A 24,181-nucleotide genomic window follows, 5' to 3' on the forward strand; every position below is an offset into this window, starting at 1 on the left:
CGATTATACGCGCAATTTTAGTCGTAAATATGTAAGCCTGCAGCGCATTAATAAAAAGACAAGGGATTCATTTTATTTAAAATACATTTTATAAGACAACATTTTATCATATTAATGGCCAGATTTCCGAGACAAATTTAATTCAGAGTAGGTGTTGGATCTCCACAAAAAACGCAATCAGAAGTCCCACTATTCATAACCATTTAGTGCAATTTATCGTTGTACATATTTTGGCATGCCGCATTGCATTCGCAACGCGATTTCAAAAGTTTCGCTTTTTGCGGCAATTTAATTATCGCAACATGAACATCAAAATGTTTTTTCGGAGGTTTCGCTGCTGTAAGTGCAATTTTCTTGCCAAATATTTGCACACAAAAGGGAAAACTTTCTTCCGACTCATTGCTGCATTTAGCGCAGGAAAGTTAACAGCAAGTGTGAAATGTTCAGAGGAGTTTTTTGGACAGGGTGGGAGATACATATACTAAGATTGATTTATGAGAAAGGTAAAAAATATTTGTAAAAAAGAAATGTCTGAATTTAAAGAATAGAACATACGATTAAATCTCTTAACGCCTAATAGAGCTGCCACTCTTGATAAAGCAGTAACAATTTTAATTAAGGGGCAAAATCAAATACATTCTTTTTAAAAATATCTTATTTTACTCTTATATTTGTTCGACTATTTCCTTTATTTGCGAAGGCTGTGTCAATCACATCTAGGACCTTCTATTCCGAGTCCTTGGCTAGCAACCAATGAGCGGAAATGCCATTCAATTTCACTGCTGGCGGAAACGGAAGTTGACGCCATCTTCAGCCCAGCGATGCTCACCTTTTGTTCCATCTGTTTGCCAGCTCTCAATATGCAGTATTGTCCCATTATATTTAGTCTTTGTCGTTGAATTCCCAACAGGAGCAGAAAAGCTAACCATTGTCCCCGTATAACGACCATCGATGTGCAGTTGAGGCAGCTCCTGTGGCTTTCGCTCTTTGTCAGTACTTACTTAACTTTGTGGCTTTATTGTGGCTTCTAGATCTTGGCCATGGCTTCAATGGAATCAGCGAAGACGTAGACAAAGCCATCTGCCCAAGCCACCCACTTTCTCAAAACTTTTGCCCCCAGGAACAAAGGCAGCTAATGAAGAGCAATGCTTATTAAAACCCATCAAGGATTTCTATTGTCTTTTGGCAGGATAATAAATCGGATTTTATAAAAAGTTTCAGTTTGCCTTCGCTTTTATTTTTAATGGGGCTTGAAACTCTGAAATTTAATTATCCATAAAAAATTTTAATTTTATATATGCATAAAAATTCAATGACGCCGAAAAATATTTATTTATAAGCTTACTACCACATTATAATTTTATGCAGCCTGAATGGGTGCTTTCAAGGCCAATTAGATCCTAATGGCCCCCACTATTTATTGGCAGACCTTTTTCAAACTCGTCCAAAATGTAGGGGACGCACGCAAAGCAACGCTGAATTGGTCACCGGAAAACACGTCGATTTATGTCCTTAAACAGGGATCCCAATCCTTTCCCATAAGTGGCGAAGTTTGCCAAAGGACTTATTGCCATGCTTACTGTCAGTTAAGCATTTAAGCCATTTTCCTGCTGCTGATGATGCTTTTAGCTGCTGATGATGCTTTTAGCTGCTGAATTAATGAAAGCCAAGCTATTCAGTCATTTTTAATGACCAGTCACACAACCACATATTCTAAAAATCGGATTAAATTCCATGGAGATGAATACAATCAAATTTGTGGTGTATTTATATTTTTTAATGGTTCTTTTGATTTTTCTAAGCTTTAAATGTGGTTCAAAAGTCAAAACGCCACCCCGGGACATTAGACTTCACTTAAGGCTTTTTATTTTTTCTTTGGTCGGACTTTTAATTGGTCATTTCGTTAAAGGACCTTTCCCTATTGTTTGCCTTCTTTAGATAGGCTTTTCACTAATTGACCTAAAAACAAAGTCTTACTTGGAATTTGGGAATTTCTTGTCGTTGAAAGTCACTTTGTAATTCATTTAATTATATTCGCATTCTTGTTATAAAAAGCTTTTCCCAATTAACATAAGCCTTCAAGAGCAAGTCAAAAATTCAAAGTAATTTTATTAATTATTTAAACCCTAAAACAATATTCACAAGTCAGTCACTTTAAGAACGAGCTTTTAAATATTAATAATAAAAGTAATAAAGGCAGAGAACGATTCAATTTGTCTCGCTACTGAAATGCTAAAATAATTATAGCTTTTTGCGAACAAATAATGAACTTGCTAAACTTTTTTACCAAGAAAGTGCGCGGGCGTAAATACCAGGGAGTATAAAATGCTGCTTAAAACGCAAAAAGTTGTAGCCATTAAGTAAAGACGTTCCAAGGATCTCGACGGTGGAAAGTTTTTCAATAAGCGGCCATGTCAGAAACAACCCACCGAGAATCCACCAAGAGTCAAGCACTTGATGAGGAAAATCAAGAGAAACTAGCAAGCTCAAGTTTAAAAAATAATTGGGGAGATAGGAAAACTCTACAGAAATGTTTGCCAAGACCGCAGAAAAATTAAAAAATTGAGTGTTTAAGTTGTAATTTTTGTAAACCTTTATTAATACTGGAAAGAAAATAATATAAAGATAAATCGCATTTAAAGTTGAGGAACTTAAAAATAAATCATTTCCAAAAGGAATCATGTATGCTGTTACCCCAGTTAGATATCTTTGTGTGTCTGCTGGTTTTTATATTAAAATGGTAATTTTTTTCGTTCTGTGCACAAAAAACAAATGTACCAAACAGATGCTTATTGAAGCGTTGGCAAAACGCAATAAAAACCGAGGATGGGAAAATAAAAAGCCTCGGAAGCATATAAAAAAAGAGACCGGAAGTCATCGGTGATGAAACCAACCGATGTGCGAAGGGTTTGAAATAAATAATACAAGAAGGGAGCAAAAAGGGCGGAACCTCTACATATGTGGGTGAATTGCGAATAAATATTGCATACTCGATAGGGTTTTTTGATGTTTGAACTTTTAGTGGAACAAGTATAAAAAGTATTGAGTTGCCAGAAGGATGAGCCACGTCACTCAAGGTGTAACACACAAAATAATTTTACTTACATTACTTTAGTCTTTTTACGTTGGTTGTAAAGTGCCCTTCATAAAGCCCGTAATTTATTACTTGTTAAGAGAAGTACAAATGCCTGTACTGTCGTTTCCCTTTTCCCCGGTTGTATTTCGCAGACTTTCTCATCTTTAAGGACAAGGATGTTAAACTTTTACGCATTTCAGTCTGCTCAAAGTTAAAACCACTTGAGTCTCGTTTTTGCGACCACAAAAAGTTAAGCGCGTAAAATTTCACAGCTTCGCTACTTTGAAGCTTTTGAGGTTTGATGCTAAATTCACGCCTCGACGAGTTATTTTAAATTATACGTGCCTCACTTTGAATTTCACTTAATTTATGCCGAATTTATTGATTTCCCTTAGTGAAGTTTCTGCTTTGCCGGTGGTTACACACAGGCATTTACATTATTTCAGCCACATAATCAAAAATGCGGCAAATTAATAAATTTCGCATAAATTCAATTTACAATGCCTTTGTGGCTCACCATAAAAGTGTTTAAAAATTGTGAGCTCAACAAAAGCGGGATGATTGTTTGCCTTTTTTGTGCGCATAATGCGAAACGCATTTGGGGCAAAAGCACATTTTAGTTAATAAAAGCCACCGCATGGAGGCAAAATATTCAGTTTGTTATGAATAAAGGGGAAAAATGGGGGTTTGATGGTGAAAACAACATCCGATGATTGACATTGTTATTAACAAGAGCGTCCTGCAAAAAAAACAACGAAACTGAAACAAGATAGCCTTAATATCAAGAAAATTAATAAAAAATGTGTAGGTAAAGTTTTTCTGCTATATAATATATAATGATAGGTATCTTTTACTATTATGTATCGATTTATAAATGTATCCTTTTTGTTAAAAGCAGAATTATCTTAATACAAATCAATAGAATGTTATAATAATAGAATAAACAACCTTTTTAATTTAATGGAATTTTCAACATTTTTTTTACTAAGTTGAAAATAGTTGCCTTGATTTTTTCTCCGTGCATACTTTCTTGTCCGTAGTTGACCGAATCTGCTGTCATTTCTAGCCGACTGTGCACCTTTTCAGCCATGAAGCACCTTTCTCCAGGGGCTTCGACTTGTGGCATAAAGTTTGCGACCACAGCAAAAGTGAAGCCTGCCCGACTTTTTCGTCCTGGCCCTCTGCACTCGGATCCTTGGCTCCTGGCACTCCTGGCAAAGTTTGATTAAAAGGCCAGCAGAGCAGCTCAAGTTGCAACGGAGCTCGGCGGAGAGGGCCAGAACCTAAGGACTGGGATATTGGGTTTATTTCGGGCACGTAGCCGGATGGGGAATTTGCAATTTGAGTGCAGTGGCTGATTCAACTGCAGGTGAATGGAATGTAAATGTGCTTCGCACTGGTGGTCTGATGGGTTCGGGGTAATTTGAGGCTTTCAATATGAACTTTCGCTAGTCAATTTCCAATTTGAATACTTGGACAGGCTAATGGATAAGGTCCTTTTGTTATAGCAGGGGTTATATTCATCACGTCATTTGTTTATTCATGTACCTTTCATTAAATTAATGAATTGCATTTGTGGAGAGTCGCCATTTGCCCAAAGGGCCACTGCTTTTTCGTGTAATAAAATGTGGGTTTGGGAGCACAGGAATGAAAAGTAAAATCGTGTCGCATATGTCGCCCTTTGGGAATTTCATGTGTGATGTTGGGTTAATTAAATTGAATTCGAAAATTTCTGATTAAATTGTTGTAAATGGTTAATAAATAATGCAAGGATTTCAGCGTGTTTTTTTAAATATTACTTTATTCTATAACAACACAAAATTAATTTATTAGCATTTAGAAATCTAATCCTGAGCCGGCTCATTATATTATTAGGCAGAGAATTCATTTGAATCTTAATAATTGTGCGCCATGTGTCTGAAATTTGGTTGCATTGTCATTGTGTGAACTTTAATTAGTTGGCTATTTTATTTTAATGGCGGGCATGTGCGACGTAAAACATTAAAATGTGGAGAGTTAACTTGCCTGATTTTCGACGAGCTGACTGAATTTCTTTTTAAATGCCATGCATTCAAAAAAATCCTTAAAATTTATATTGAGCCTGTCGGAAAATCCAAGCCCAACCTAAATACTGTGTCAGAATTTAGTTTTCCATTTCAAGGAACCTGATAAAATGCCAGGCAGGTCAAGTGGAAAGGCGAGGGCAGAGGGAGCCAAACCAAACCAAGCCAATCCGAACCCAAATTCATAAAGCAAGCTCAAAAACCGTCTGACCAACCCAATCCCAAGCTGACCGTAAAAACTTTCTGCTGTCGGCAAAGCAAAACAAAACTGTGGCAAAAGCATAAAACACAGCAAGAGGCATAAACAAACAGAGCGCAAAAGCATAAAGCATACAAGAGGCAACAACGAAATTTCCAACTTTTGTAATCGAGACCCCTTGATGGTGACAGGGGGAAGCTGAAGCAGTTTTGGGAGGGCTACGAAAAAATAAACAAAAATATAAATATTTTACTTGTAGTTTCTCCGAGCAAACACCAACAAACTACGGCAAACTACAGCAAACTAGCCGGAACAACAAGCAACAGCTGCCAAATGGGAAACAATCAAGCTGGGGTCCCTAAAATATCCTGTGAAAATGCTTCCGAGACACTTTCCCCAATCCTGGCTGGATGTACTAGTTTCGGATGGAAACTTTTGACTCATCGTAAACGCCCTTTCCCCCAGCATCATTACTCATTTTCGGTTGAGTAAAATTAATGAGCTGGCCAGGCTGGAGTTGCTGCCTCTCATTGCGAAGTGCTCAGACGGAATGAACTCGTTAGTTGACCTTAAATTGAGCTCAACTAACGGGGGAGCTGGCATATTAGTTTCCTTGATAGTAAAGGCATAATTGAATGAAATGCAAACAAGTTATGGCCATAACAGGATTTTAAGGGAAGAATCGAAAGGGTCAAGCCCATCATTGATTGGGTGCAAATCGATACCATGTCAGGGGAAACTGGGTCACACTGAGCAAACGAACGGAAAACCCAGACAGCAAAGGAAAAGTTGATGCCACTTTTAGCCATTCATTTGCGACTGTTACGAGCGCTGGCCATTCAACCCGTCGACGTTGACCAATTTATGTATATATCTGGTGTGCTATATAGACAACGTCTGGTTTTACGCCCTTTGTTGTCGCGGACACGCCCAATTTTACGGGCAATAAACGCCTTATACTGAAAAATAGGTTCAGAATAGGACAGCAGAATATTCGACAGAAAAGAAAAAAAGAATGTTCTATTAGTTGGATTATAATATTCAATTTTTATATTGTATATTTTATATTGGTTTATTCCTGGTCGCCATTTGCAACAGTTCCCCAACTTAAAAACCCGTCACATGGAATTGATGGAATGCTTTCTGAGTGCTTTGCTAGCAAATCGTCAATGGATTCCCTAAACGCACTGCCATATGTCTTGACTTGACCGAAGTGGCGACCCTTCTTGTGGAGCATGTCAATTGCATCATTAATAATGACAATGCGGCAGATGGCCACTGCCCATTCCGTATCCCGATGTCCGCTCATATATTACGGTACGTGTCCAAGTATCCTGGGTCCAAGGATCCAGTGTGTGTACAATGTACGTCTTTGAGTGATGGTTGGAGCATGCAGCTTGAAAATCTTCCGAGTGGAAAATGGGGAGTCCCTAAAATTCGTGGGGCAAAGTGGAAACTGGTGTTTTGCTAAAGTAATTGCACTTTCGATGGCTAGTTGACATTGATCATTTGGAAAAGAATTTAAAAATATTTAACTTAAAGCAGTGACCTTTGTCCATTTACTTTGTACTTAGCAGTTCACAACACGTAGTTCTAATAAAAATGGAAAATGTGCACAATATGCTTGTAACTATTATTACATTTCGTGATTCTCTCAACAGATGGAAAGGCTTTCAGAAAATTAAAAATAGTTGAGTGCTTTCTGTAATGTGAGGCACTATGTTTGACTTAAGAAAGTGAGTTAAATGTCCTGGTAAAGAAGTGAAACAATAAATATTTTTTATTATACAAAGTCAGCTAAGATTTTTATAAAACATACATATAAATTAAGAGTCTTTAATGCCTTGCAAAGTGAGTAGATTCCTTTGGATTCCTTTAAAATGCCGCCAAGAATGTAAATTGAAGTGCAGCTGGGAAAATTCATACGTTGAATGCTAATTTGGCTTTGCCCGCCAGCGAAAGGCGGCGAAATGTATGCAAACGTTTTCATAAAACGGAAAACTCGCGTTTGTTGCGCATACGCCACGTGGTCCCAAAGACAGCATAAGCCACCTACGCCGCCAACTCATGAATGCCTTGTGTGCGGCCAAAGCCATAAATTCGCCTAGTCAGCATGTCGAAATTCTAATTTACTTTCTCCTGAGAAAAGGATTGCAGTATGTGAAGGAGAAAAATTGAATTTAGTGGAGAGAAAAGGATTAAAGTGCCCTTAAAATGTCAAAAGAACCCTGTGAAAATGGTATTCAAATTTTATTACAGAACAGCAATGGCAGAAACTTTTGCACTTTTTTTTTTTTTTGCCTCTATTTACATTTATTGTGTTTTGGTAAATAAAATATATAAATAAGATATAAAACGGCTGGAACACGGGAACACGGGTTGCTGACAGCAACGTTTTCACACCGTTTGCCAGAAAACCCAATGGAACATACCCCATTTAATTGGTTCACACCACCAAAAAATATGTAACATGCCACCCAGCAAAATGCAACGTCATCATTACCAACTCGAGCGATTTTTCCTGCTCCTTTCAGACACAAGTGGAGCTTGAAAAAGTGGCAAAGATGTTGCAAGTAGTGTGTGGAAATCAGCTGGGTTATTTTCCACACCTTTCGGGGTCGTTCTGGCAAATGATGATGTCACGGAATATGTGTTCCCGTCTGGGTTGTGTGTTAACTTACACTTGACATTTTCCGCGTCCCCGACTATCAGATGCCATTCCACCGTCGACAGATGTCTGCGAAAATAAAATAACTGGGGGCGCGGAAAAGTGTGAAACTGTGCACATGGTCATTTGGCATGGGGTTGTCGGCAATATGGGGGAAATGTGAGGCAACTGGAGCATGAATATTGTACGGTTGCAATTGACATAACTACTTTCAAAAGCATTATTAAAATATCTCTGAAAGACATTATAAAGTGTTTAACATTTTGCTGAAATCATACAAAATACCCTTTAAACTCTTGAGAACTTTAACATTTTCTTAAATTTAGATTAACTACTAGTCTTCTTTTTCAAGGACATTCCATATAGATTAACAGCCGATATTCTCTATAGGCTGGCAAATTGCTTCACCAATTTTTAGCTGTGCCAGTTGGATGGAAGCCAAATAACCGTCTCTTTCAAAAGAATCCGGAGCAATTTCAACTGCGATGTGCGGTTTCCCTTCGCCAGATGTTGGCACAATCATAACGAGTAATAAAAGTGTAGGTCTGAATGCACTGGCGTCTCAGCTTGGAATAATGAGACATCACAATGGGTATTTTATGAGAGGCCATGATAAATGGGGTGCTAACGAAAAAATTGTTGAAAGCTTAAATTAAGCACTTAATTTTTTATGCCACAAAAAAACACATTCCGGTGACACAATTTAAATTGTGACTTGTAATTTTATTTTAAACCATTGTTTTTGCTTCCTTGTTTGTAATTTATAAATTTATTTCTTTATTAAAATTTCTAAATTTAAATTTCTTCATAGAAGTTATTTTAAAGTCAATATTATTTATAATTGGGGAATTTACTAGAACAGAGACCCATGCTTAAACTTTACGAGAATCAAGAAGCAATTGTTGGGTGTAAATGCAGGGTTAATTAAAACTTTTTGGTCATTTCTACAATTATATTTGGCTTCTTCTCTTGAAACTTGAATCTTGTTTTCCTAACTAATTGCTATCCCTTGAAATGCTTCGAAGCTGACCATAACAAGGCTGCATCCTCCTCACTAAAAGATTTCCACAAATTAAGAGTTGCAGTTTGCAAGTTTTGATTGGACCACTTGGGGTTTTAAAAGTTTACTTCTAAGAATGGTTGAAAACCATTTTGCTGCTCAATAAGAAGACCATAAAACTTTAGGAAAAAATATGTTTTTCTTGTCTACCTTTAACTCTTATTAAAATCATATTCCCAACAGAAAATCGTTAGCAATGCCGCAGCAGCTGCTTTTATTTTATTTCACCGTGTGAAAAAGTTGCACAGCCTCGGGGATTTTCAACTTGGAACATGAGTAATTACTGCTACGGCTTAAAAAATTATTCTGGTAATCCAAACCGATATAAATACTACTTTTATCTGTCACAGATTGTGTAGAAGTGGGTAATTTCCCAAAGGCATTACTTGATGTGGGGTGTTATATTAGTAATTAATAAATATCGATTTTGGCTTTTGTGGTAAGGTGACAATAATTCATATTAGCAAATTGAGTTGTGGTTTGGTTAGTACTAAACGTTTTTTTGCAGCGAGTAGCAAATCCTGTCATCCGCCAAAAACAAAACAATAAACTAACTAGCGTTAAACCTAATTTTGAAGCACACAACTTATCGTAGTTAGTAAACGTGAGGCGATTAACATAATTGGATAAGCTCCACCAGACCCAAAACCATTTTAAACCGAAAGCTTGACAACACTTTTAGATAAGCTGGCTGAAAGCGAGTGTAAAAGGGATACACAGTGTCAGGGTAAATATGCATGATGATAAAAACAGGACCACAGGAAACGGCGTATCTCAACCACAGGCTCCCAGGGAACATGAGCCAAACTTTATCCTAACACGCTCGCATTATACTCAACAGACTCGGGGAGACATCCGCATTAACTTCCAAGTAGACCCCGTCCTTTTTGGGACTCTAAACACCTACTTAAGTGCCTAGACATAATTTTCGAAAACTCTCTGTGAAATTTTAATTTCCCCACGCACACACGTGGCTGAGAATATTTGAGCATGAGCATTAATTAGCTTAAGTTTACACGATGCCGTTTGGGAATCCCAGAATCCCAAGAAATCCACATGTGGTGAGTGCATAAAATTAATTGGATTGTTCGGTTAGCACGAGGTGTGCGTGGCTCTCACCTTTAATTTAAGAATCTTGTTTTACGCTTTATCTGCGTGGCAAATTAAATTTGTTTGTTGGAAATGAGATGTGTGATAAATGAAAGAGTATTTTTTGACTTGTTTAAATTTCTTTTTCCTAAAAGAATAAAATTTAATTTAATTTTAACAATTTAAACAAAAATAAAGGTTGAAATCTGTCTGTCTCTAGCAGCTTTTAGGACAGACATAATATGGTCAACCATTAGGTAAGCTAACAAATATGGAAAGTTTCAGAAAAATGAGTTCTTTTTAAATTTAATGTTCTCTGGAGGCGGTTGAGTAATGCGAAGATTTGAGATAATCTCTGGGAATTATGTTTGGTCACAGACTCCTGGCAGCAATGTCACAAGCATTTAATTGTGCCTTTCATACCATTTAAAGAATAAAACAAAGCTTTTGCGGGGAAGCATTTTATTATCACATTTTTGCTTTGTCATGGCTGTTGTCTTGACAATAGAGAGGAAGCCATCCCACTCGACTTCCCCTTATCTGATAATAAAAAGAAGCCAGCAAATTAAATTAGTAGAACAGAAGTTACTCGTCAACTAAGAATGTAATATTTTCAAGGGACAGAGAACAATGTAAACCATTTTTGCTTACCTGTCAAAAAAGCTTCTTCAGTTTTATATATTTATGGGGGGATGAAGTATGCAGAGACATGAAAATATGTCAAGAACACGAGAAGGAAAAGTTAATTAATGTCGGGAAAAGTTTGGATGAAAGATGGTGCTGGGTATTGTGTTACAGATGTGCTACTTTATGAGTTACTTTAACTCGAGTAGCAGGAGTAAATTATTAAATATTTTATTTGCAATTCAGAATGTAAAAATGAGCTTCCAGATCAGTATATTATTGTAATTCTGGTTTCTCTTTCTCCAAATTAAACAAAGTGAACAAACATCCCGCAGCATTTAATGGCAAACATTTGCGCAACTGACACTTCCCCCCAGTTTTCCATTTTCCATTTTCCAACTTGCTGCTGCGGGCAATGTCAAATTGTCAGACAAACACGACGGGCAGTGGGAGACTGAGTGCACAATGTCACAGGGCTGACAGGGCGTATAATCAATTTGCTGATGTGATAACAAAACAAACTTGAGTCTGTACGACAACCAACTCAAATATGTACTTGGCCTTAACAAGTTAACGTTGGCCAAATAATCCGATTGAAATCAACAGATATCCACTTGATTGCAATATCATTACGCGATAAAGTGTCGAATAAATCATTTTATAAACGCCTTGGCTCTTAAAAGGAAAATCTGATATTAAAATTGATAAAGAAAAACACCAAGATAATATCGAGCGAAAAACGGTGGGAGACAACTGAAAGGTTATGTGAAATGAAAACGGAAAATACTGATAAAATTATTTTCTCCCTTTAACAAAAAGTAACCCAAGACTGAAATATAATAGATATAGTATTTCATGCTGTTGTTGACTGAGTATAAAAGGTTGGCTTATTTTAAAAAAGATTTTCTCGCTGTGGCAGCAAACGAGTTTGTTGTCCTTTTCCTTTGGTTTTTCCTCTGTCAAAAATTGAATTTGTTGGTTTTTACCTGGCTTTTGTAAGTGACGTGGAAAATTGTAATTATTGATCAGTGTCAGATTCAATATGAAAACCTTTCATGACTGACACACCTAAAGTTGCTTTGCTTTGTGAAATGTCAAAGCTTTTTAATTTGACAAATAAATGTGATGACAATTGCCAATAAATTCCTTAAAATTGTTTGATATTTTTAAGGGTTAAGTTAGTTGTTATTGTAAGCATTTATATTTAACGTTAAGAAATATATTTCAGATGTTTATACTTACAAAAAAAAATGTTAAAAAATAAGTAGAGATAAAAAAGTTTTTCTATAGTAAAAGTGTTAGCCACATAAAAATGTTGAGTCGAAATTGGGTTTAGCAAACAATTAACCCAGAGATGCACAAGGGTTAAGGCCACCAGGTCCTAAGTGAAACCTGAAAAGGCTTTACCACAGCAGACCAGATCCCAAAATGAATTTAAAATACGGCAGGTGTATGTATATTTACTTATGCCCCCAAAGGCACCAAGTGTAAGATGAAAAGGATTTGGATTGTTTGAATTAAAACCCGAGAAAAATCTTGATTTTGATTAAAACAGCTAAGCAAATGCTTTTGATAAAACAGAAGCTTTGATTAATTACCTATGTTTCAACAATATTTCCGTCAATAATTAGATAACTTACGTAAAATCCAGCAAACCTCCAAGAGCATTGTATGTGTTGGTTCCCAAGTGAGGATAATTTGGCATTTATTATCCACTGACTTCCTACATAAATAATTCAAATGGTATTCCCTGCCCACAATGTTGAACTGGGTTAATAAATGGCAGATCCGTTTAATTCTCTGAGTACTCTGCTTTTCCTGGCAAAAGTTAAAGGTCCTCCAGAGATTCGTCGGATCAGCCTAACGTCAAACGACTAACAACTTGTATGCCTTTTGATTAGGTTGCTAAGAGTGATTGTCTTTAATGCATGATAGAATCGTTCATTTTGTTCTTTAATTGATTGAACAATTTTTTTTTTGATTGTTACTCGCTAATGTAGGCTTGTTGAAAATCCAAGCTGCGAAAAACGCAATCAAGTTGAGTAATCATCTGTATTCGACTTGCCAAACCCTTCATTCAAACATTTCTTTCGGCTACTTAAAAAACTTCCCAAGAAAAGTTTTCATATTGCAACAAGCTGCTTAAATAGTTTCTTAGAATTTTTTTTTGTCACCCGAAACTTAAAATGAATTTTCGCAAAATCACGTAACAATTTTTTGCCCATTTCGACCAAATTGTTATTCAATGTCGTAATTACTTTTTGCTTTTACAAATTTTCGCATGCCGCATTGCATTCTCAAACTCGATTACGAAACTTTCGCTCAGCTCTTGCTTTTTATGGCAATTTAATTATCACACCACGAACATTGTGAGCCCTCCTGTTGCAAGTGCAATTTCCGTTCTAAATTTTTGCCAACAAAAGCGAAGAACTTTCGTTTGCGTCCTTTTTTATTGCTTTTCCACACATAGCTTACCCATGCCAAAAAAGTATAATGTATCTAGTGAGTCCTTAGGTTGTATCTTGTCTTGTGTACACGTTCTACTTAAGATACTTTTGTTACTAATTGTTCAATGTAAGGGGGTTATAATGTTTTATTTTAAATATTAAGTCATCTTTCTAGATTTTTTATAAAATCTATATTAATAAAACTAAAACTAAGTGTTTTACCAAAGGCATTTAATTTTTAAATAAAATTAAAGGTACTAAGAAGAGTCTTTTTAATAATAATTTCTCCTAAGGGTTAGTGAAATACCATTTATCCACTATTTCAGCTCTCAATGATAATTTTACTGCTTTCAATGCTCTCACGCTTCAGACAACAAAAGAAACTGCGAGCAGGTGAACTTGAAGGCGAACCCACTCACCTTTTCACCTCGTTGAAGCCCCGGCTTAGAAAGCACATTTAATTGTTATGTTTTCCTGGGTGGTTTACTTTGCTCTTCTGCCTGTTGGTCAAGTAAATTAATGGATTGGCCCCGACTCATTCCTTGCACTTTCCCCATCGCGATGAGAAAATGCCTGTTGATGTTTGTTTCGCCCACTTTGTTGCCTTGGCTTCCACAGCTGCGGTTTTCAGCTAATTGACAAAAAGTATAAAACCATCGCAGGATGTGCGGAGTGGAGGTGGCCTGGGAACGTTCCTTTTAATTAATTAAATTATGTTGAAAAATATTTGTGCCTTTTGCCTAAGAGACTTTGTCAATTAAGTTAAAGGAGCTGGAAAAATTAAGTTGTCCTTCACAATATAGTCTTTATATATTCAAGCGATAATGAACATTTTGAAAACATGGAAGGAAAAGACTTTATTGCATTTCTTATTTACTTCTTTTAATCGTAAAGAAAAAGCAAATATTCCTAGGGGTATACAATTTTCAAAGTATTTAAAGATTGTAAATAAATCAAATCCGAACAAGAAAGTCAAATATTGAAGTAACTTGACTGCTTCCAACCCAATTCATCTGAGCCAATAAGTGCAGCTGTCAGCTCGAATGTTGCCAACAAACATTTTTCATGCTTAGCAAATAGAATTGGTTTAAGCCCAGCTTTGTAGCAATTTCATGGCATTTTGACAGCCGCCTGGCAGAATGCAAATCCAATAGTTTGCCATGCAGTCAGGCGAGCAAAAGGCAAAAGATGCATCGGGAAAAGCGTTGTGAAATTGCCAGAAATTAAATGCTCTTCAGCAGGATATCTGTGGAATGGGAGGGAAATTTATGCACGGCAAAATCTACTTAGGAGGGACAATTTACGACACAGTCATTCTTTGGCCCCGGCAACTGTGTTCTATATATTATATTTAGCAGCCACAATATTGCCCTGGCTACACGGTCTGCAGTTCAGCCAATGAAGTGGAAAGTGGGTAGTGGAAAGCAGCTGCACTTCCGACCGAGATTTTGTGGCCAGAATGGTAGGGATTTTCCCCTGCAATCTCTCTCTAAGCCATTTTAAATTTAAATAATTGCCCAGTCATATTTTGCATCAGAGGAAAAGCAAAATTATGGGCATTCCACTGTAAATGGACAATTTTCTGCCTGTTGACTTAATTAATTTCAGAAGATTGACTCGCAATTTTGAATAAGACGATTGGATTAAGGTATTACAATTGTAAGTCTCTTTATGATAGACTCACCAAAGAAATAAATCTTTTAAATATGTTAAGACAAACAAGAAATAAATTAAAATGTGCTGAATTTTGTAATTTATAATAAGTAATCTTTTTATTTTCCTTAAAATTAAATTTTTTGTCAATATAAATTAGTTGGCAAAAAGACTCTACATTTATGTTCGGTTTCGTTTGATTTCTGAACAAAATTCAAGTCCTTTAATCTTTGCTGTGAAATCCACAAGGAGTGACATGAAAAATGACGGCCTTCCGTGTTTATTACTGATGATGAACAAAACACATCCCCCGACGGAAGCAATCTGCACAATGCAAATTTGTAAGTCAGCTCCAAACTTCCTTTTTCCGCCGCCATTTCCCTTATTTCCCAAGGCCAACAAATTATGCGAAGGTTGCCAACCCTTTTTTGTGCCATTTTCCTTCTTCTTTGTTGTAGTCTTGCAATAAATTTCGTTACCTTTAAGGGAAAATATTTATGGAGACCACAGGTCACTTGAATATTCCATTTCTTACTTTATTTGTCAACAATTTATCATATCTAATGAGTTTCTCACGCTCTTGGCCCTCAAATGAGGTAAAGCTAGAACAGTAGATTTTAACTTTGTTCATGGCTGTATTAATGTTGGTAATATAGCTCTCATTTTACCTTGTGCTTTCAGAAAATTCCAGGATAAAGCGCAGAGTAGGAAATTAAGTTGTCACCAAGTCAAATCGCTTTATATCCGCTCTAGCTCCGAAACCCTTACTTTCTCAACCTGGCTCTACTTCCGTTTCTTCGCTCCTTCAATTTCAATTATAAACACTCTGCAATTGGCTTACTGACTTAAGCTTTATGGCCAGAACGTGACGGGAATTGGCGACAAGCGGAAGTGGCTGCTTGACAAACCTGGCCAAAAGATAATGGCAGGCAATTAGAGTCCATCTAAGTGAGGGGCTTTGCTTAAAGGCTCATATATGATAAGATATTATTTTAACTAGTTCTAGTTCTTTTAAAATATTTTTTCTGTTTTGCCTGTTACGAAAACTTTATAATACCTTAAAACTATTGAAAATGCTCACTAGAAAATTCGAATAAAATCACATGCTTTTGATCTTTTCAAACACCATGATATTGATTTTGCTACAAAAAAATACAATGTCAAGCGAGCACACCTTGCTTTACACCGTTGGAAAAGGCAGAACCTTCTTATCACAGATAAATATCTTGGCTTTTCCTCTTTTCCTGCTTGTTTACTCTGCCACGGCTGCTGTTGCTGAGTTTTTCCTAGGGAAAAGGGATGATGATGGGGAAATCTCCTGCCAACTGAGCAACAACTTTGGCCTTCTTGCTGGCATGTTTATGTTTGCCTTTCTCCGTGCAAAGTTAAGGTTTTTTCAGCAGGACCAACATTGCAGCAGCATCGACACCGTTGTAATCCTGTTACATTTTATGCGAGCAGGGGCGAGGCCAACCCCATTGCCCTGAATAAGTGTTAACAGCCTCACTTATCTAAGCTGCAGCTCATTTTCCACTTGCTCGTGCCGCTTTTCCTCGTTTTCCCACGCTTTCCCTTCATCAGCACCTCTTTGTAAATTTATTACTTTGCTCTATTTTCGACTTTCCCCGACTTTGTCCCCTGGTCGGACAAATTGAATTGATGTCCTGCATGTACAATTTTACGCCCTCCGGCGAGTCTATGACCCAGAAAACTGGTCCGCTTCATATCTCAGAGATACCAAAAAAGGATTTAGCTCCGTAGATACAAGTATCTCTTTGTTTTCGAAAAGGAGCAAATATTGGCCGGCCTGAATTAGCATACTTCCATCTAACTTTGGCTGCTCCATTAAGGCCCACATAATAGTCACATGTACTCCTTATTAGCCGCCTATCGAGTGTTTCCATTAGGCAAACATATTACAAAGGCAAACACAAATGACCTGGCCAAATCTTGGGACACGAGTTGTATTAACCTAAGAGAAAACAATGGAATAGACATTCGACGCAGCAACCATCGATTAACCCAAACAACACGTCCTAAGTTTTTATTGAATTGGACGCCCGAGAGAAAAGTCACAGAAGGGGACAAAAGACCTTGAGGGGAAACGGGGAAAATAAGAAAATCTATTACCAAAGCAAACAGTGTCAAAGGAAAAGTTCAGATGGGAAACCTGTGGATGAACACACAAAGAAATGGGGAAATTCAAAAGAAAGCTGTTCGACCAAAAAGATAAAATAAAGAATTTAGCGACTGTGAAAGAACTGGTATTTTATGTAATATATAATAAATATGTTTAATGGTTTAAATATATTTAAAATTAATATACAAATTTAAAGAAAATTGTTTTTAGTCTAAAAATAAAAAATAATAATATTATTTTATAAGTATTTAGTCAATACAGTCTTATATTGCCTAGATATATTTATTTGTAATAAGTTCAGAAAAGGTTACATACAAAATGATCTGTTATTTCATTAGTGGCAGAAACAAATGGAATTTCCGAACTATTTGCTGCCCTCGCGGATTGACAAGCGATTCGTAACTCTGAAGCCTTTGAAGTGATGCCACATTTCTTGGCCATTGCATGCTGGCCATGTCAATTGCGTCATTAATAATGGCAATGCGCCAGATGGACATTTGGCATGTGGCCCACTTGATGACCAGCAGCTGGAATTCCGAGGCCTTGTCTCTGGTCATATATTACAATACGTGACTGACAAGAAGACAGGACTCCCAAGCCTTTGAGTAATGGCTCGCACATATTGACTTCCGAAAGATTTGCAGACAATGAACTCCAAGTGGACACTACTGGGCAATGTAAATGGATTCGGCGTAAGGATATTCGTTTTTGGCTTGCTAAGTGCATTAAATAACAAAGTCAGAAAATCTTTATCTAATTTAAAATATTTTTAAATATATTTCAGACCTTAAAGAACTACAGGTGTCCTCACAAAGACTAGATCTTTAATATTCCAAGTAACCCTTACTATCCAGACTTTAAATTGTGGGCCATAAAATAGTTGTGGCCTACTTCTTGGCGTCCCCATTAACGTGGATCTATTTTAATATTTAAAATACCAGTTACCATGGGGAACACACGAGCCAAAGGCGTCTGAATAATTCATCATGCGACAATAACAATGGCAGGGATGTGCCCGGGGTATCCTGTCAGCTAAAGTGCTTTGCATATTCCTCGAGCGAACATATCGAAGGAAAGGTCCTAAGCCCAGTAGTACGGAGTATAGGGATATTGTGCAAAGGAGATGTTCCAGGATCACTATAAGGCGCCATCAAGTATGTAAATTAAAGTGCAGCTGGGCGGATTCGGGCAGCCAGTGAATGCTAATTTCGGTTTGGGTTCGGTTTCGCCCGCCAGCTTAAGGCGCCGCAATGTATGCCACACATTTTCATACATTTTCATCAAACGGAAAACTCGCGTTTGTTGCGCATACGCCGCGTGGTCCCAAGAAAAGCGTCTCGTACGAGGTGTGTGTGTGTCTGAGGCCAAAAGCCATAAATTTTCCTAGCCAAGCACAGCGAAATTCTAATTTACTTCCTCCGCAAAAAGAAATCGTGAGCCAAAGTGAAATGGAGCAAGAAAAACCTTTGCAGGAAAATAACTAAAGAAAAAAACACACGCAATCCAGGGACTGTTGCTGTTTTGAGAAAATTCCAATTAGGTTTATGAAAAGAAAAATAAATAAAAATCTAATGAATTGATTACATTTTGAAGAAGCATTGCTAATTGAAGTATGTTACTATTTTAAATGAAATTATTGTTAAAATGGAATTTGTTTAAGTAACTTACTAAAGCAATTTTGAATAAAGCCTCCGTTTTAATAGTCCTTAATTTTACTCATCTTATTAGGCCTTCTAAATGTTGATAGGCTATATGTTTTGGTTTTTATTATGACTATTTGGCTTAGGTAAACATGGAAAAGATCTTAATAAAATGTGGGATTTATAAGCATCATCTGCTGAATATTTAATGGCTTTATTCCACAATTCAATTTAAGAAAACTCGTTGCATGCATATAAAAACCTTAGCTGTCACAACCTGTTGTATCCATTTGCCCTAACATCTGTCATTCCAAATATAAAATCGGCACAAATAAATCAATTGAAGTGCTTAGCGAAAAGAAAACCACTGCGAATCCCATCTATGCAATTCAATTTGTTATGTGGCGCCGTCCCAAAAGGCTTTCATATTCAATCTGACGCCGATCAATGATGTCAATTTCTCACCTGAGTGGCGCAAACAATGTGGAAACATGGAAATCCAATTGCTGCCAAGAAACAAACTCGCACATTCAGCATGAAAATCCTTTTTAAGGACGAGGCGGACGAGCTGGGGAATCGGAATCCGTCAGCCTCACCTGCCATTTGCCCTCAGCCGGGGTTTTCTTTGCCTTCGTTTCAATTTCGAAATCTATTTTGTGGCGGGAAAATGAAAATGGGAAAGGGAAGGGAAAGGGAAAGCGAGCTGGGAAATTGTTTTGCACTTTGAAGCGCTTGCCATCAATCCTCAAATTGCTGGCTGTTAAAATGATAAACACGTTTTTGGTCTAGCCGGTAATTCCTGGCAAGGCGAATGAAAATTGGCAAATGCGGTAAAGGTTTTTGCGGTTAAATGGGCTGCAATGTGTCTGTTTTCAAATGAACCCATCTAATTGAAAAATCGAATTTGGCTTGAGGCTACACACATTTTATTGAGAGTCCTTACTAATTTACAAAGGTTAAATAATCAGGGATTTTATTGCAAATGCCACTATGAAAACGGATTACAGTTTTTTAAAAGAGCTCTTAAATAAATATTACAATTTTCCTCATAATAAAAACTGAGATGTACTTGAGTATTTATTAACAATTTTTTTTGGAAGCCAAAATAGTTCAGGAATGGAATAAATGATGCATTTTTTTTGTACTTTTCAGCACATGGCACTGCAGTCAAGTCAAAGATAAAGAGAACTCAAATCAGATGACATGGCAGAACACACAGGATGCGTAAAACAAATGCGACAGAGCCTGGCTGAAAGAAGCTGGCCAGACCGACTGACAGAATGACAAAGTGACGAATTGACGCAATGACAGCGGCACAGAACAACAAACGTTCTCTGCATTCCTTCAAGCCATCTTGACACTGAGAAATGTGGCATTGTGGGTGCTCCGAGCTTTTATTTTTCTCCAGCCCGCGTGACTCGTTGTTCTCCACCCAACAGCAACATCATCATTATGGCCCAGAAAAAGGCAGCAGCTGTTCCAGGAGCAAGGATCCTCGGGCCAGGAGCCAGAAGACAGGAGCTCCTTGTGCCAGTGCGATTGAGCTGAAATGTGGCAAATCAGCGCTGCTCCTTGCCACACCTTTATAAGGTTCTGGGTTCCCTGGTTAATGATGATGAGGACGACAGGTGGGGTGCTGATGTAAATGTTTGTCGGGTTGTCACCATCTAGTTGAAATTTTCCGAGCTATCAAATATCTGGGGTCGCGAGTCACAAAAGTCGACGAGTCATTCTTGGTGAGGAAGGAGTTAAAGCACCTAAAATATTTATAGTTAGAAGGAAATACCTTACTTTCTTTTACACTGATATTTATATAAAAGCAGGTATAAAGAATCCATTCTGCAATTGTTTGTTATTTCGTAATTGCGTGGCTAAAATTTGTAATTAATTTGTAAAAAACCTTTAAAATAAAAATTCTTATTTATTTCAATCATTCACCCAGTCAGTCGGAAAAATGTTTAGATATATGGTATATGTTATTTTTCTAGGCAAGTGAAATTGTTTAACCAGCTGTGAATACCAAACCAAAAAATAAATTAGTTCGTAATGCTGTCAAAAATGTACCCTTTTTTAGAGAACATTTCAGACCTGTGGTTTGCGGAAACATTTTTTGCTACTTCCAGTTGCATAAAATAACGATACGGTATTAAGCTGAAAGCATGCAACTTTAATTGCAAATAGAAACCAGAAAAATCCACCAACTGAATCCGACAGCTAAAACGTAAAGAAGAGGGATATCAAAATGCAACAAATGTTCAAAATGCTGTCATTCGGTAAACATTTCAACAAATTTGCTTTTTATGACAGCTAAATGTTAGAGTTATTATTTTCATAAATAAATCTACATTTGGGTGGCCTGCTAATTTGGTTAATTCAATTTAAAAGCTTTGATATAAATAAAATATCATTATAATTAAAACAGCTAATGTTTTTTATATTACGATGTTGATTACAATATTTATTAATAAATTTAATCATTATTCTTCAATATTTAAAAATGTAGAATGACTTCTTAAAGTTGAAATATAATAAAAAGGTCATGTTTACTCAAGGGTCACATCCACATGTCAATAATTCGTAAAATAACATTGCATATTATTGGGTGAACTTTCTTGAGATGTACAGGGTTCTTTAGCTTTTGAAAGCCGCCTTACTACTAAATGTTTATAAGGCCTACTGAGTATAAAGTAGCAGCGACTGAGGCAGCGCTGCCGACTGAATCAAATAAGGAGTCTGCGCAGAATATATCACAAATAAATAACACTTTTAACCCAGTTATGGTGTCCTAATATTTACCAAGTAATACTTCGATAGGAAAAAAATGTTTTAAAAATACTTAACTAATACTTCACTAACTTACTAAAAAGTAAGCTAAATGCATAAACTACAAGACTTGTTGTGAATGGTATATTACCCTGTTCAATATTTTTTAAATGAGTTTATCATATGATCATCATATGGTTTTTATATACATATTAAGACAGTTGCTATTATATTATGTGAAGTCTTATGAATGATTTAATAAATAACCTATAATATTTCAGTGCAGAATAAAGTTTTAATTAAGGTTTTAAATGTCACATTCCTAATAAATCACTACCCCTAACTTTATCTAATTTTTAAATTTACCCAATCCTTGTGATTATAAATATGTGTTTATGTGGCCACAGGAATACGTTATTCCCGACCCGTGACAGGCACGTGTTGCCACATCCACATCCACATCCGCATCCAAGGACATGTGTGACTTCAGACGTGGACTGACATATGTCTGTGGCGTTATGACCACGGACAGTTGGGGACAAAGCGGCTCTGAGCATGTCAAGTGGATGGTGACAGGAGCACAACCAACTTTGGTTGTCATCATCATTAACAACAGCCGAGAACTGAGAACTGAGGACTGAGACCCGAGAAAGGTGGGGCTTTCAGCCGGGAGCCACACAGATTTGAGGCGATAGTGTTCTGGAATGTCTATCGCCCCGATCCATAACAGCTGCCGCTGTTGCCTGAATGGCGAATGCTCCCAGGACTCTCGTCCTGTCCCCCGACGATGATGTCCTTGTTCCTTGGCCCGACACTCGCTCACATTGCTCAGTGTCAAGACAGCTCGAAGGAATGCACATTTTGTACATCGCACCATCGTACATGATGGGGGCCGTTCGCTGCGCTCTGTGACTGTCTTCCAACTCGAGTCCTTAAATTTATGCCAGCTTGTACTGAAAGTTTAACAACTTGGCTTTCAGCCTTGGCAAATGTTATTGCTGTTAATTGTCCAAAACATCGTGTAATGTAACAACATTTGAACAACTGGCAATTGAGTTATCCTTGACGAGGACAAAGTAAACAAATGTTGGGAGTTGGTAAATGGGATTGCATCAGATTGTTAGATGAAGGCTAATGCTAATATATGCCTTTAATAAAAATAATGTTACTTAACTTTAAAAATGTAATATGTCATAGATCCAATTTTTAGTATATTTCATCCAGCTGAAAGTGAGTATATATTGGTGGGGCAGTCAGTTTATTGCCCCCATATTTTCCCCATTTTCTTCACGAGTTACTTTGGCCAACAAACTCGAATGAGAAATGCGTGTTTCCCCATCGCTTTTCTTGTGCAGGTGAGAAATCGTCATCATTGATCAGTGTCAGATTGAATATGAGAACCTTTCGCTCCTGACATATAACAAATTGGGTTTCACTTTAACCCACAGATATATTGAACCACAAATTCAGCTTTAATATGGAAATATTTTAATGGTTCGAAGGTCCCTCTATTATCCGCAATTAAGTGACTGAAGATGTAAGCGGATTCAGCTGGCGATTAAATGAAATCTAAAGAGGATGAGCTCCAGTCCATTACAAATCAAAATCACAATGCCGAAAATGATGGCTGGAGTGGGCGGACTGGAATGTCCTTGCTGTCTGAAGGGCTCTTTGTCATCAGCCTCGTGGGAGTTAACGAGCACGTCCTTGCTCCTTGAGGTCAGGGACCCTAATCTGCTTTATGCTCGACGGCAATCTCAAGTTTGTCTTCATTCGCGGAGGTTAACAACGTGAGAATTAATTTAGCTTATTTTCCTGCCGCTCCCGCTTGTCTTTGGGTTTTTATTGTTGTCCCGGGACAATGAGTACATAAATTGAATGAATAATTAATGAAGCTGTGATCAAATAACCAATGGTTGTCATAATTCTTTCAGCCTGATATTTTAATTAAGATTTTTGGAATTTAAAACTTGTCTTTGATAGGAAAATATTTATTTTAAGCACTCAAAAGCATATCCCATTTGCCGACTGTTTAATAATTCAGCTGAGCAACGCCACCCAACTAGAACTACCCAACTTGGCATTTCAGAAAGGTAAACGATATTTTAAATATTAAAATGGTTTGCTGCTAGTTCCAATCAAGAAGCTCAACCCATTTTTTGGCTGATGCCAGCTGGATTTAAGCCAAAAGCGACCGACCATATTCCCATTTCCATTCAACCGTTTCTGCCACAATTACAGGCACATTGTGCGGTGTCTTTTGGCCAGATGTTGCCACAATCACGGGGCACAATAAAAGTCCCGGACAGACTGTACTCGGAATAATGAGGCATTACAATGGATTCACTTTTTCGAGGGTCTTCGCCTTATTGGCTGCCAACAGGACATTTGCCGAAGGACGCTGTTTGGCGCTTCATTTGTATGCCAGACACCCAGAAGTTTGACAACTTCCCAGAAAATCAGGCTCAAGTTATGTTCGCATCTGATTTAAATCAATTCATGTCCTCTTCTAGGATAAAAGTAATGAATATTCCATTCAGAGTTCTTAATTAAAGTCCGTCTCTTTATTATAAAATACATTTTAAATGCAAATTTTGATTCTGATTCTTAAATATCTCATTATTCATTATTGGATTATTTAAAGTGATAGCGTGTTCATCCAATTTAAACAAAGCCAACCGCAAAATATTTTCTCTCTGGCTATTCAAAACCGTAATCCAAACAAGATAGCTTTTCCTTCTATCAGATAAACTGACAGG

At 37.1% G+C, this 24,181-nt stretch overlaps 1 long non-coding RNA gene across 1 annotated transcript in view; it reads left to right on the forward strand.

Moving 5' to 3' along the window:
* Positions 1-21,631, forward strand: part of LOC119548779 — a 44,832-nt gene extending 23,201 nt beyond the window's left edge. Inside the window, exon 4 of the long non-coding RNA XR_005219325.1 lies at positions 19,812-21,631. This is a non-coding gene — a long non-coding RNA (uncharacterized LOC119548779). The remainder of the gene's footprint in view (positions 1-19,811) is intronic.
* The last annotated feature ends 2,550 nt before the right edge of the window (positions 21,632-24,181 follow it).

This window comes from Drosophila subpulchrella, chromosome 3R, assembly GCF_014743375.2.
Source record: "Drosophila subpulchrella strain 33 F10 #4 breed RU33 chromosome 3R, RU_Dsub_v1.1 Primary Assembly, whole genome shotgun sequence".
NCBI classification, from domain to species: domain Eukaryota; kingdom Metazoa; phylum Arthropoda; class Insecta; order Diptera; family Drosophilidae; genus Drosophila; species Drosophila subpulchrella.